Consider the following 13,233-nt stretch of genomic DNA (forward strand, 5'->3'; position numbering starts at 1 on the left):
ACGGCCTTTCTGCTGTGTTCATTTAAACCATGCTGTGGTTCAGAAGAAAAAAGCTCTCCTTACTCTCACAGCCATCAGCCCACAGCCTGGGTGGGTGCACATCTGCAGTGAAGCAGCTGTGAAGGGTTAGTGGCCGCTTTTGGGCACTGCTGTCCTCGCCCATGTGGCAGCCACCAGGGTGGGATCTGATAGACAGGAGACTCGGAACCCCCACACAGATTTTAGCTCAGTGCTCTTGCAGCATAAGTGGCTGGGAAGGGACTGGCAGGAAATCTTACTGAACAAAAGCGAATATGGAATTGTCATTTACTGGTGACCTGATTTTTATTTTTATTTTTTTTTATTTTTTATTATTTTTTGGAGGAAAAAAGGATGATACTCAGCCATTTGTTGAACTAATGTTATTTTCTGCAGGTATACTTTCCTTGGCTCACTCTTGTTTCCCATCAGAGGAGCACAGAATGCCACCCACAGACACCATAGGGTACTACTTAATGCAGCTCTGCTGATGCTCACAGACGCTGTGGGGGATTGCTTGTTCATTGTGGTTTCTAACGCAAACTTCATTCTCCTGCTTTGCCAAAGTCTGCTCTTCAGCTCCTCATTCTCATTTTCCACTCTTGGGTGTGGGAGCAAGAGGAGGCATTTCACATATGCTCCCCAGGTCTTCTAAGCAGAGATGGAGTCTGTGGCAGCCTGGGCAGGGGGAGCGGGGCTGGGGGTCCCTGCAAAGGCTCAGCTGCTTCCCACTGCCCACCCCTGCTCCACAGAATCCCCACAGAGCAGAGCAGGGATGGCAACCAGGCTGTGCACAGGAGTAAACAGCTGTGTCCAGTGGGACAAAATGTGGCTCCTGGCTGCGGAATGCCACTTATTTCCCTCCTTGCTTCATTTGAGCACAGGAATCTCGGATGGAGAGATAGCATTGCTGATATCCCTCAGGTCCTCTCAAGCCTCCCATCTGAGCACAGGACGCCTTGTCCTGGAGCAGCTGCCCTCTGTTTTTCAACTTTCTTGTGAAGTGCCTGCAGGGAATTTTTTTGAAGCCATGTAAGAGCGCGGTGGGGGTTTGCAGGGCTCTGAGCACTGCTGCTCATCCTTCCATTGCAAACAGGGCCTTCGTGGTCCAGCACTTAAGGATCTGGGGCAGCACAGGGCTGCAGATGGGGCAGGATGAGCTCTGCAGAGCCAGTGCGGGACATGTGCAGAGCCTTCACAGGACCTGTACTGGGCTCAATGGATTACCAGTGCCAGACCCCATTTGTGGCACTGGGTCCCTGCTGGCGCCGTGGCCAATCATGGGCCATCTCTGACCTTGGGTCATGCCAACTCAGGTGGGTTAGAGACTGAAGAAGAGCTCAGAAGATCTGAAGTGAGCTCCAAGAGAAGGCAGGGAGTAGAAGGATACCATGCCCATGGCTGCTTTTATGTTCATAGTGTAGATTCAAAACAGAAGATATTTTCCTTGTCTGCAAGTTGAGAGAAGGAAGAAGGCTCAAGTGTACCCACTGTGCCAACTACGATGTGATTGAGAATCATGACACATTCCCCCTGATCATAAATTTGACTTTCTTGTGGTGTTCCCTCTCAAGAAAAGAAATCCAATTATTATTTTACCTTCCACTTTTGTGTTTTCAGGTTCATGCTTATGTCATAGTTTCTGCGAAATGTTCTTTCTCTGTTATGAGACTATTTTTAGCTTGACAGAAATGAGCAATCTTACGTAATTCTGTGACTCTTGAAGGACAGAACATAAGCAAAAGTTCAAATGTTGCAGGAAAACACAAATCTTGGTAGCAGCCTTCACTTTTTGAAGTTTCTCCTCTTCCAGTACTTCAGATGCTTCTATAACTATTGGCTCTAAGCAGGAAGCTGGTTCACATCCATTTGTTCTTTCTGTGTTTCCTTCTCTAACATGAAGCCCTTCTGCTAAATCCACACTTGGAGCAACACTGATGAAACTACTCAAGGATCTCCTGGCATTGCTACCCTAAAAGGCATCAAAATCTCATCTGATGATTTACTGCAGTTTTAGAAAAGGGGCAGTGTGGGGTAGGGCTGGGCCCCAAGTGCAGGGAACAAAACAGCTTCTATGGGAATTCAGAAATCAGCTAAAATATCATCTGGCACTAATCCTGCTTGGCACTGAATCACAGTTGGGATCTCCATGAGTTGTGGGGTAACTTCTTCCTGACCTGTCTGCTGCTGTCGGGTGCATTTCATCCTGCCTCAATGGGGAGAGCTCGAGTGTTCCCAGCACCTGTTCTTAAACGTGGTGCTGCTGACAGGAAGGACGTGTGGGTGCAACCAGAGAAGGGCCCCCACTGGGCCCATCTGTCAGCACATTGCTGGGGGAAAGCTGCTGGCCTCCTGCAGCTGGTCAGTCTGCAGTAAGGAGGGAAAAAGGATCAAAATCTGCAAGGGAGGAGGGGACAGGTGTGGTTATGGCCAAGCTTTGAGAGGGAGCTGTTGGGTGCTCAAAGGGCTGAGTGGGGGCTCGTGAGCTCTGAGTAGGATGAGCTGGAGAAGTGACATCCTCTACCATCACCACTCACTGTCAGAGCAAATATGCCTTTAGGAAAAGGTCTGTAGAAGTGAGAGAGAAAATATAGGATGTGAGTAGTTTGTAGGTTGATTTGGTAGAGAGCTCAGTGCTGTTTGCACACTGAAATCCATGAGTAAGAGCACAGGGATTTGGGTGATGGTGCACACCTTGCTGCTGGTGAGTTTGCTCGAGTAAATCATGGCACCAGTAAGTGACCAAGTGACCAAAACCAGCTTCAGCCCCAGCCTTGCCGGAGCAGAGCAGCCTCAAGGATCACAGCATGACAACCTTCCACAGACCTTTGCCTGGACAGCATGGTCCAGCTGAGCACTCCACATGACCAGGTCATGCCACCACTCCTGAAGGGCTTTGGCACACCCCTAAACCTGCAAGACACATTGGATGAAGTCTCTTCCACCGACTATTCTTGTAGCTGCATAACAGCTGGCAAAAGAACAGAATCCTCATGACATTTTCTTGCTGAGGGCTTCTTGGCAGCTACCACCCAGCATAATGTGAGGAAGAGTGGCAGGTGGCTGCATTGACTTCAGTCGCTGAGCAGCAGGAAATGACAACAAGGGGATTTGCAGTTTGTAGTGCCAGGAAATGGGGTTTCCTGCTACCTGACTCATGACTTCCACCAGTCACGTTGCCCACAGCCCACGTTGCCTCTCCCACTGCCCCCAAACTTCCACATCCCTTCCCAGCTCTGCTGCAGCTCCTATCCACCTCTCTTTTGACCTTCCTGCAGGCTGCAGTGTGTGGCCAGAAATTTCAGGTATTTCTTACTGTTTCCATTACCTGTGCTTTGGAGCAAAGACTGGCAACACCTGTGTTAGCTTTGAAAAGCTACAGGGTTGCTCTCCCCTGCTCCCACTGTCCAGTGTGGGATTTTCAGATGTAACCTCTCATAACCACCTTCAGATTAGGCAGGTGATTCTTCTCTGAAAGCATCTGAGCCTCTTGGGAGCATCCCTTTACCACTGTAACAGTATTTCACAGGGAGCTTCTGGGACGCAGTGGGAGCACAGCCCCTTTGGCCCCAGGTTCCACGATGTCTTCACTGTGAGCTGGGAATGCAAAACAAGAGGTGAACTGAAGGTGAGCAAGTGAAATCCTCAGTGCCTGTGAGCAATCCGTGCTCTGCAGAGAAACCTTTCCAGCTGAACTGGTTCTGTGAGGACATTGTGCTCAGGAGCCACATACCAGGAAAATGAAGAGGAAAAACTTACAGTCACTGCAGCCTTACTGGGTGACTATTTTCTTACCTCCAGCTCACAGGTCTTTTCCCTTCTCCATTTAATGCTCAACCTGAATCAACCCATTGGAGGTTAACTTCCATGTGCTATGGGCACAGTTTTGCTGCCCCTGCTGTAAGAGCTTGCAGGAGAGTCACTCCTATGTGATTGTCATTCCCAGTCATTCCTATGCTATTGTACAGTCCCTGATATTTGTGCACACTCATTGTCCCTGTTCATTGCAGGAGAATTGGGCCAGATGGCCGTGGAGAGTCCCTTCCAACTCAAGCGATTCACGATTCTATGATTTGATAAGAGCCTCATAATCAGCACATCAGCTCCTAAGGATCTACGTGAAGCTAAATCTCAGTGTCATCTGAATTCTCATTCCAGGGTCTTGCTCATATGTGGGCAAGAGAAGTGTGGGGTTGGTGCTTGTGTCTGGTGACATTCTGCAGCAGGATGGCTAATAAAATGCACCCTGCAGACATCTGCCCTTGGGTCCTTCTCCTGGGTCACTTACTACTTGGCATTTCTTGAGTTTCAGGCTGCTTCTGAAGCTAAACTCTGGGTCTGTCTGCAGATGGGGTGACCAGTGGCTGACCAGGTGAGAAATAACCAGTGTTTTCTTGACCTAAATCTACAGTATGTGGAATGCCAGTTAAGTGCCATTTGTCTCTGCACTGTTTGCTTCTGATTTGCTTTGTGCAATGTGTCCTGAACCCAAAAACCACACTTCTGCCTTCAATTGCTGTCCATTTTCCCCCGTGAGATCCCAAGTAGATCTCGTTTGTATTCCATGTGGGGAGCAGTGTAAAATTAGCACTTTATTTCCCTCAATATGAGTCACTACCTCAGTGTTTGATTAATTCCCTACTTCTGAAGAAACTAAGTGTCTGGAAGCCCCAGAGGAAAGCTATGGTACAGGAGAAAATAGAAACAGTAGAACAGTGTTGCTTAAATTAGTGGGGCCAGAAGGAAAGGACATCAACCATTTGTTGCATCAGAATATATGATTTCAAAGCTCACTCTTCTCACCTTGCAGAGAGGGCATCCCCTTGCCCTAGTGCCTGTGGAATTCTGCATGAATCCCTTCCATGGGAATATCATCCCTCTTGATTGCAAGTTTGGAGTTATAACACCAACATCACATGTATGGCACTGGTGGACCTGTGGGGCACGGCAGCACCCAGCATGGAAAAAGGTGTTACTTGAGTCAGGGATGATTCCAGCACAGAGGAGGCTCTGGATAACATCCAGGCTCTGGATTAGGTCCAGGGCTGGGCTCAGAGCTGCAATGAGGATAAAATTTACCTTGGGGTAAAGACTCAGAATATGCAATATTTACACTTGGAAAAGCAGATCTCCAGCTGAGGGAAATGGCTGGAGTGTCTCAAGTTGTGGTGGTGTGCGCCAGTTGAGGCTCTGCCCTGAGGCTATGAAAGGTGTTGAAATGGAGCCAAGGCTGCATTTTGGCCATCTGCTTGGCTGGGGCCAGGGGGCTGAATTTGCCATTAGTGTTTTGTGAAATATAAAACAAGAGTTGAGGTCGTCTCTGGTCTTCATTAACACATGGAAATGCCAGGGGGAATATCACATCTGACTATGGGGCCAGCACGAGTCAGCAGAGAATCTAACATTTCAGTTCCCACTCAGGAAAACCCAACGGCTTTGTTTCAGCTCTGACTGCTCATTCCAAAATCAACCGAGACAACCAGTTATTGTGAAAAAAGTTCTTTGCAAATGAAACCATCTGAAAAGGTTCATTCTTTTCTCTTTGGGGATATTCATCTTTTTATTTTTGGTCTATGCTCAATCTATGAATTTAATAGCAGAAAACTAATGCTTGGAACTACTCCTTACATCCTCTGTGCCTTCACATTCATGTTCTTGATAAGTGATGAGGTTTGATGAGTTTATCCTGGTCTCAGCCTTGACACGAACTTCTCCTGGTCTGATCCTTGAAAAGATAGATCCTTAATTGATGTTATTAGTGGAGCATCAATGCCAATGCAACTATTGTGCTTTCCACCAGCACTGACGCAGCTGTGAACAGCTGACTGCGTTCAAATCAGGAAGCACTTGCCCAGTTCCCAGGAAAATTACCTCTGCAAACAAAAACAGAGTAGCTCCTACAACATGGCTTCCTTCAAAAGCGAATGTGCCACCCCCTGGAAGCATTCAGATGGACAACCATGTGATATATACTGTCTGCTGAAATTGCTCATTTGGTTCCCAGCCAGAAAGACCCGAATATAGTGAGTAGCTTGTTTGTGCTCAGCCCCATGAAAGCATTCTCTGCACTCCGGCGTATGCTGAACCACTCAGCACTGTGCAAATTGGATCCTGCTTCTCCCACTGCTTCAGGGAGGGAAGGAACGAACAAAGACAAATAAAAGCAAATGCACATCTCAATCAGTTTTGCCTCCCCGGGAAAGGAAACAAAAGAAAAAGGCAAACAGCAGGCTCCCTTATGTGCTACAGACATCACTGCTCAGCTCTGGGGCTGCTGAGAGCTCAGGAATTACTGCTGTGGGTGGATAGGAAACCCAGCGGTGCGGCTGCAGCCTCAGACTCATGATCCCTGTCCGGTCCTCACAAATTCTTGAAATGCTTTGGTTACAGCAGCTGAGAAAACAAAACAAAATACAATTCACCTCCGTTCTGAGAGGAAGTAGGAGAATTTCTTGGTGTTTTGAGAGGTAAAACTGACAATAGCAAGAAGCAAACAGGCCAGCTGCGCAGGAAAGTTGTGCGAGAGCATTAGTGCAGAGCCATCATCGCATAACTGAGTCTCAGAGCTGAGCTAAAATTGCTCTCCGTGGGTTTGCTGAATGTTGTCGGAGGAGCCTGATGCCGCTTTGCTGGAGCTCTGCTCTCAGGTGCTGCCCTCTCATGGTGAGGAGTACAGCCCCGGGACTCACAGTGCACGAGAGGCCACAGCAAATGGTGGTGGGCTTTTCAAGACCCCAGGTTTGATGCTGGTAGCAGTGCTCCGTCTCTTCTGGCACCAGGGTTATGCTGAAAGGTATTGTTGGGCACTATAGGCAAGCAGGGACAGAGCAGCCCTGCCAGGCTCTCCCACTCTTGCTTGCCTCAGTGGAGGACTAATGCCTCCTGGTGGTCCCAAACACATCTCACTGATGGCACAGGAAAGGGCTTGTGCCCCTTCCAGTGCTAACAAGGTCATCTGACTGCTGGGATGCCTGGGGAAGGCACCAGAATGATCCCATCCCCTATCTGCAACTCATGAGGGGATGCTCTGGGCACCAAGCAGGAAGGCTCAGAGTGACAGAAAAGAGGCAAGAGACAGAGGCCAGGTAGTGGAGAAAGGGCAGAGGCTGACCATGGTGGTGCAGCAAAACTGAGGTCTGTCAGAACTTCTGAAAGCTTCAGTCCTGAAGGGAATCCAGACACAGTGTGGGCTGCCTTAACCAGGGACAAAGAGAGCAATCACAGAAATGTGAACTCGAAGCTTCATTAGCAAAGTCCCATAGTTTAATGAGGTCTCGCTCAGTCTGACACAGAGCAAGGCTATGGAAGAGAGCAGGGCTATGGCACAGAGTAGTCCATAGCACAGAGTCAGACTGTGGCACACAGCAGGGTTATGGCACACAGTAAAGCTATGGCACAGAGCAGAGTTGTGCAGGGATAGAAGTTCTCTCAATGAAAAAAAAAAAATCTTTGGATGAAAAATACTGTAAACATGAAGAAAACCAGAAGATCTTCTGAATGGAAAATGATGCAGTTCTGCACCACAGGATGGAGGGGAAATAGAGATGGAGTGATGATGGGACAGCTCTGCGGGAGGAGGAGGATGGAGGGTGGGTATTTCATCAGCAGCAGTTCCAACAGAACTTAATAGCTGGCCTAACAAACATAATTAGATTGTCAAATCTGGTGAGAGACAGCTATGAGAACATGAAGCCCAGCCAGTGCTGCCTGCACAATTTGCCCTGCTGCAGTTCGCTAGGTGCCATTGCCAAGGACTTTGGGCAGAGATTTGAGCTGTGTACTAGCAATGGGAAAGCTGTACATCAAGATCATTGTACTCCATCCCCATTCTATCATAGCAAGTTTAAGGTAAACTGGGTTCAAGTGGCCCAGGAGAATGAAAAGAACTGAAGAAAAACAAAGACAAATTCAAAGCTTTCATCAGAAATCAATTAAAGTCCCTATCATTTACTGGGAGCACACCAAATGGCCTTTATTACAGCCATTTTTATGAGCACAAAAGCTACTTTCAGTGACACAGGAATCCTTACCAACTTGCAAGAATCAAGGAGCATCCTGCCAAAACCCTTTGTCATGAAACAAATTATGAAAGGCTATAAATAGATGACCACTGTTAGAGCAACTGAGCTGCCTAACTAGGCTTGCTGCACAGGGAATGAGCTGTTTCCCCACAGGCAGGGGGGAGGAGAAGCAATCAACAGGTCCATCACACACTACCCAGGGTGGAGGAGAAAACAAGCTCACAGTCATTACCTCCTGCTTCTGCAAACAGCGGAAGCATTTGGAGAAATTAGTGGTAGAAATACACATGGACATGCACGTGTATTCCCAGCGCTGAGCAGGGGACAGGAGGGGAGCTCGTGGCTCATGCAGTCCAGCAGTCATCCATCTCCTTCACGGGTTTGCTCCTCCTGTTGCTGAGGCTGTTTGAGAACATGACTCCTCTGCTTGTTAGAAACGTGCTGCTGAATTCCAGTTGGATATATTCATTCATGTCGTCATTTTGTTTCAGTAGTTCTTTCTCCTTCTGGTTGTTTACACCTGTAGTATTTCTATGAGATCATCATGTTTACCTTCAGCCCTTCTGCTGTGACACTCAATATAAGATACTCCATAAACTCCTCACTGATGGAGAATCTCTGATCTCCTGATCTCATCTCTCACTGATGAGAATCTCTGTTACTCTGCTGTACCTGCATAGCAGACTCCTACCCCTGTCCTGAGTTTGCCTTAAGTTCCTATCTTCATGGCAAGGAGCCTGGGTGGGAGCGGAGGTGGTTGGCTGTACTTCAGTTAAATTTTCTGTAACTACAGTGATTACCCATTTTTCCCTGTCTCTCATGGAGGTGTGGACTACTGTAATGAGTGCATGTGCTGCGATGGTGAGCACAAGGTCACCTTGCGTTCAGCCTGCACCCATCGAGTCAGTGGTATCTCAGTGGTCAGGAGAAGAATTAAGTTTTGCTTGTTTGCTTAGTTTTGTAGATGGGGAAATTGTGAAAGTGAGCTCCGTGGTCAGTAAGGGGATGGGATGGTGCAGCACATCTAGAAGCAGGTTGTCTTGAAAACCAACCCAAAAGTTACAGAAGAGTCTTAAATCCTGACCCATCAGCCTGTAGCTTTGTCACAAACTGTTGCTGCTGCTATCTGGCTGTGGGTACTTTTGTCCCCACGTGGACTGTTGTGTGGGGATTTTCACCTTGAAGCAGGGTGTTATCCTTCCCACACATCCCTGCGGAGGTGCTGGTGACACAGTGATCCTGACCAGAAGCTGCAGATTGCAGGCTGCTCTGCTTGTCTTCAGCATGGAGATCACTTGTGCCAGCTGCCAGGGCTCCTGTGCTTGTAAGAGACTCATGTTCAAAAGAAATGGGCAGCTGGTGATAGGTCATCAAGACTTTGAAGATTTCTGTGAAGACGACCTCTCAGTATGCAGTGCTGGCAGGCCTGAGGAGCACCAAAGCCTCATCAACATCAGTTTTAGTGCATGAACTCTGTGCATTCAGACTTTCTCGGCAGTCAAAAACTCACTGAAGCTGTTGTATTATTGGGCATTACAGTAATACTTGTCTTGGAGTCTTGGAGTTCAGGAGAAGAGATGGTTTCTTTGGGAGAAATGTTGCATCTGAGGTTGGGTGATATCCATCCACCCTGTGCACAGCTCTCCCTGTTGGTCCACTGGAGTGGCAGAGCGGAGCTCACCGTGCCTGGAGTGGGTTCCAGCAGACACGTGGTGGCACGCTGCTTCTGGAGAATGTCTCTGTCCTCCAGCCAGGTGGGAAACTTGACTTTTCTGGGTATAAGACTGCTATTGCAGTTTTATTGATTTTAGTACATTTCTCCTGGGGTGTGGGATCAAAGCTGCCATTCAGTAGTCCATGTATTTTAATCAACATTGTATTTCTAAATCAGTAAACAGAGGAACATTTTCACTGGCACTTACTCTAAGTTTTCATCTCTGGATTAAATGCTTTATCATTTTTTTCCATATTGTTTAACAAATGGCTCCATTGAGACATATATGGCCTTTACCAGAACTTGTTTAACTTCTCAAAACCAAAGTAAGAGGAATGGTAAGAAGGACTTTGGATTTCATCTTGAAGAAAACTTCACACCAAGAACTTCAAGGTAATTGTGGGAGGCCAATGGATGAGGCCCTTCTCTTCTTGGTGTGGAATGATAGGGCAAGGAGCAATGGCCTAAAACTTGAACATAGTAAGTTCCATACAAACATGCAGAAGAACTTCTTTACAGTAAGGATGACAGAGCACTGGAACAGAGTGCCCAGAGAGATGGTGGAATCTGCTAGGGAGGTATTCAAGACCTGCCTGGACACCCAGCAGTGTGATGTAATGTAGGTACCTGCTTTGGACTCGAGGATCTCTTGAGGTCCCTTTTGATCCCTGTGGTTCTATGATTCTGTAACAAGGAACTTTTCAACCCTGAAAAGGAAATAAACAAAGATGGAAATTTTAACTGCATATAACCAAGCCTGTGCAACATAGGGCATTCTCTATGCTATATAGGCTGAACTGCTGGCTGTAGACCCTGTGCTCAGACAAATGCAGAAACTCAGCTCTGTTAATGAGGTCCTTGGGTTCAGAGCAGGACCATGGGCACCGCAGTGATCCAGCTGCTGCCCCACAAAGGTCAGTGCTCTTTATGTTGAAATAAATGATTGCTCTGTCCAGCTTGATGCAACCTTTGGAGGGAGACCCAGGAATGAAAAACATGACGGAGAAATGCAAAGTATCTGGGATGTTACTGTGTCTTTTCTTTCTTTCTTTCTTTCTTTCTTTCTTTCTTTCTTTCTTTCTTTCTTTCTTTCTTTCTTTCTTTCTTTCTTTCTTTCTTTCTTTCTTTCTTTCTTTCTTTCTTTCTTTCTTTCTTTCTTTCTTTCTTTCTTTCTTTCTTTCTTTCTTTTCTTTCTTTTTTCTTTTTTAATAGGAATGGTATTCTGAAGTCTTCAGAGAACATGAAAAACCAGTTTTCTGGAATGTACAGAATGATGCCTTTAAATCTCTCTAAAGAAAGCAATAAAAGACTGCCTAGGTATGAGTTAGGACAGGTCATGAGTTTAAAGAGAAGAAATTCTTCCTGAGGGGGACCAACCATCTTACAGTCCTTGTGCAGAGCTGCACAGCCTTTTGTGCACCACTGCACAGGCTGATGAAGATGAGGAACCAGCCTTCATTACCCCAAAATTTAATGGGCTTCAGGATACTGGCCTGAAGCACTTGGCCCTCTTGCCCTCCCTTCCAGGCTCTGTCTTTGCTTTCAGCAGAACCAGAGATGATGGAACACTGATGTGAAGGCGTTGAGCCAGGACTGGTCCAAGGGCCACTGTTAAAGCCATCTGTGCACCGGGCTCATGCCTTACATTTGGTGTTACATATTGCAACAGGTCTGCTGGATGAGAAAGAGTTTTTACATTAACATTAAGTAGATTAAGAATTCAGCAAAACATACCCTGAACATTTGTCATTTGTGCAGAGATAAGAGGCATTAATTTTTCAGAGGATTGTTTCCATCACTGTTGAGCTCAGCTGAGCTGTAGTTGGGAGCCTGAGCACAGAAGTGATTGTGAGCCACCAGGATGCCTTTGGCTCTTGCTCAGTGGCGTGATAGGACAGCAAAATAAGGAGATAAGATAGAATGAGGGGCAGGGTGAACAGGCACATAGCCACAGCAGTCTGGAGACAAATTCCCTTTTAGTAAAACACCATCAAGTCTTTTCATTTTCCAGTATCTTGGTTTAAAATAACAATTTCTGCTAGTCTATTTGGCTGCAGATTATTGGGAACCAGCTGACTTTTGTTTCTTTAGCCTCGCTGTGACATACACAAAGGAAAGCTAGGAAACTCCCGCAGGTCACTTCTCATGTGGAGAAAATGCATCAGCCCTCTAACAGTGGAATGTGCTCTCTGCTTTGGGAAAGCAGAGCTGCATGGGAATGGGATGAAGGGAACCACTGGGCTCCATGTCCTTGATGGCACCCAGTGTCGAGCTCCACAGAACACAAGCGTTTCAGACACTTCTGTGCCCTGGATGGAAAAGTCCCTTTTCAAATCCTGAAATGTCCTTTCACTTTCCTATGGATGTCACCCAACCCCATGGTGCAACATTTCTCCCAGGCAAACTCCACTCCAAAACAGGAAACTTATGTGAAAAAGAGTAAAAAATATGGAAAATGTGTCAAGGCAGAAGACAATACCCTGCAAATCTGAACTGCAACACGCTGATCTCAGGGTACAACACAAATATCATTCCTTGCTCTTAAAAGTGGGAATTTTCTTGCCTCCTCCCCAACAAACTCTGCGAAGACCAATGTCACTTCTCCTCCACACATCGTATTTGTTATTTCACAGCCAACTCTGAAATTACGGAGCTCTGGAAACATAATTTGATTGTTGTGTTGAAGTACAAAGAAATGAACCAGATCTGTCTGGGTTTCCAGCAGCTATTTCAGCTTCTCTCATCAACGAGTTTTTTACAAAGTGTGTGGGATTCGTTATTAGTTTTTTCCTATCTCTGATTTCTGTACTTTAATAACATCTCAGTGCACTTGGCTTAACTCTGTCCTTTGCTGTTTCTTGATGCTTCTCACTGCTGCCTATTGGCATAGGTGCTCTGTGATGCATCTCACTTACTCTGGGATGCTCGCAAAAATGATGCAAGTGTTCTTCTGGGGAAAAGTGAAAGCATAGGGCTGGAGGTCTTTGCAAGTTGAATGATAACCCCAGGCTCCAGTGAGATTTGAACTCACGACCCCTGATTTACTAGACCAGTGCTCTAACCCCTGAGCTATGGAGCCTTTGGTTTGCATGGTTTTTTTCACTGCCAAACATTTCATATCCTAATTTTCTCAGTGAATTTTGGAGTATGAACAAAATGTGTTCTGCTGGAAGGTGCAGCTCCAAGGATTTTCTCATCCCTTTCCAGAAGTCTTCAGCACAGATCAGAGCCACAAGACCAGCAACACCTTGGGCCAACCCAAACCCAGACTTTACTCTCCTTCAAGCATCCCAGCAAGGACATCATAACCGACAGACGCTTCAGAAAGTGATTACTTTTGATAGGTAGAGATATTTTCACTCTTTGCAACTGTTGCACTGAATTAACAAAGACAGGAATTAAGGTTCTAAAAAAGTGCTCTGCGGGTCCCACTGCTTCCCTTCAGACACTGGCTTTGTGTTTGCTTTCCTCCTCTCAATT

General features: G+C 46.6%; 1 non-coding gene across 1 annotated transcript; it reads right to left on the reverse strand.

Moving 5' to 3' along the window:
* Positions 1 to 12,759: 12,759 nt before the first annotated feature.
* Positions 12,760 to 12,832, reverse strand: TRNAT-AGU (transfer RNA threonine (anticodon AGU)). Its single transcript has one exon. It is a non-coding gene; the product is annotated as a tRNA-Thr (tRNA).
* Between the last annotated feature and the right edge of the window lie 401 nt (positions 12,833 to 13,233).

Source organism: Cyrtonyx montezumae, unplaced genomic scaffold (assembly GCF_038088225.1).
Source record: "Cyrtonyx montezumae isolate F1298 unplaced genomic scaffold, pur_monq_1.0 scaffold_20, whole genome shotgun sequence".
Lineage (NCBI taxonomy): Eukaryota > Metazoa > Chordata > Aves > Galliformes > Odontophoridae > Cyrtonyx > Cyrtonyx montezumae.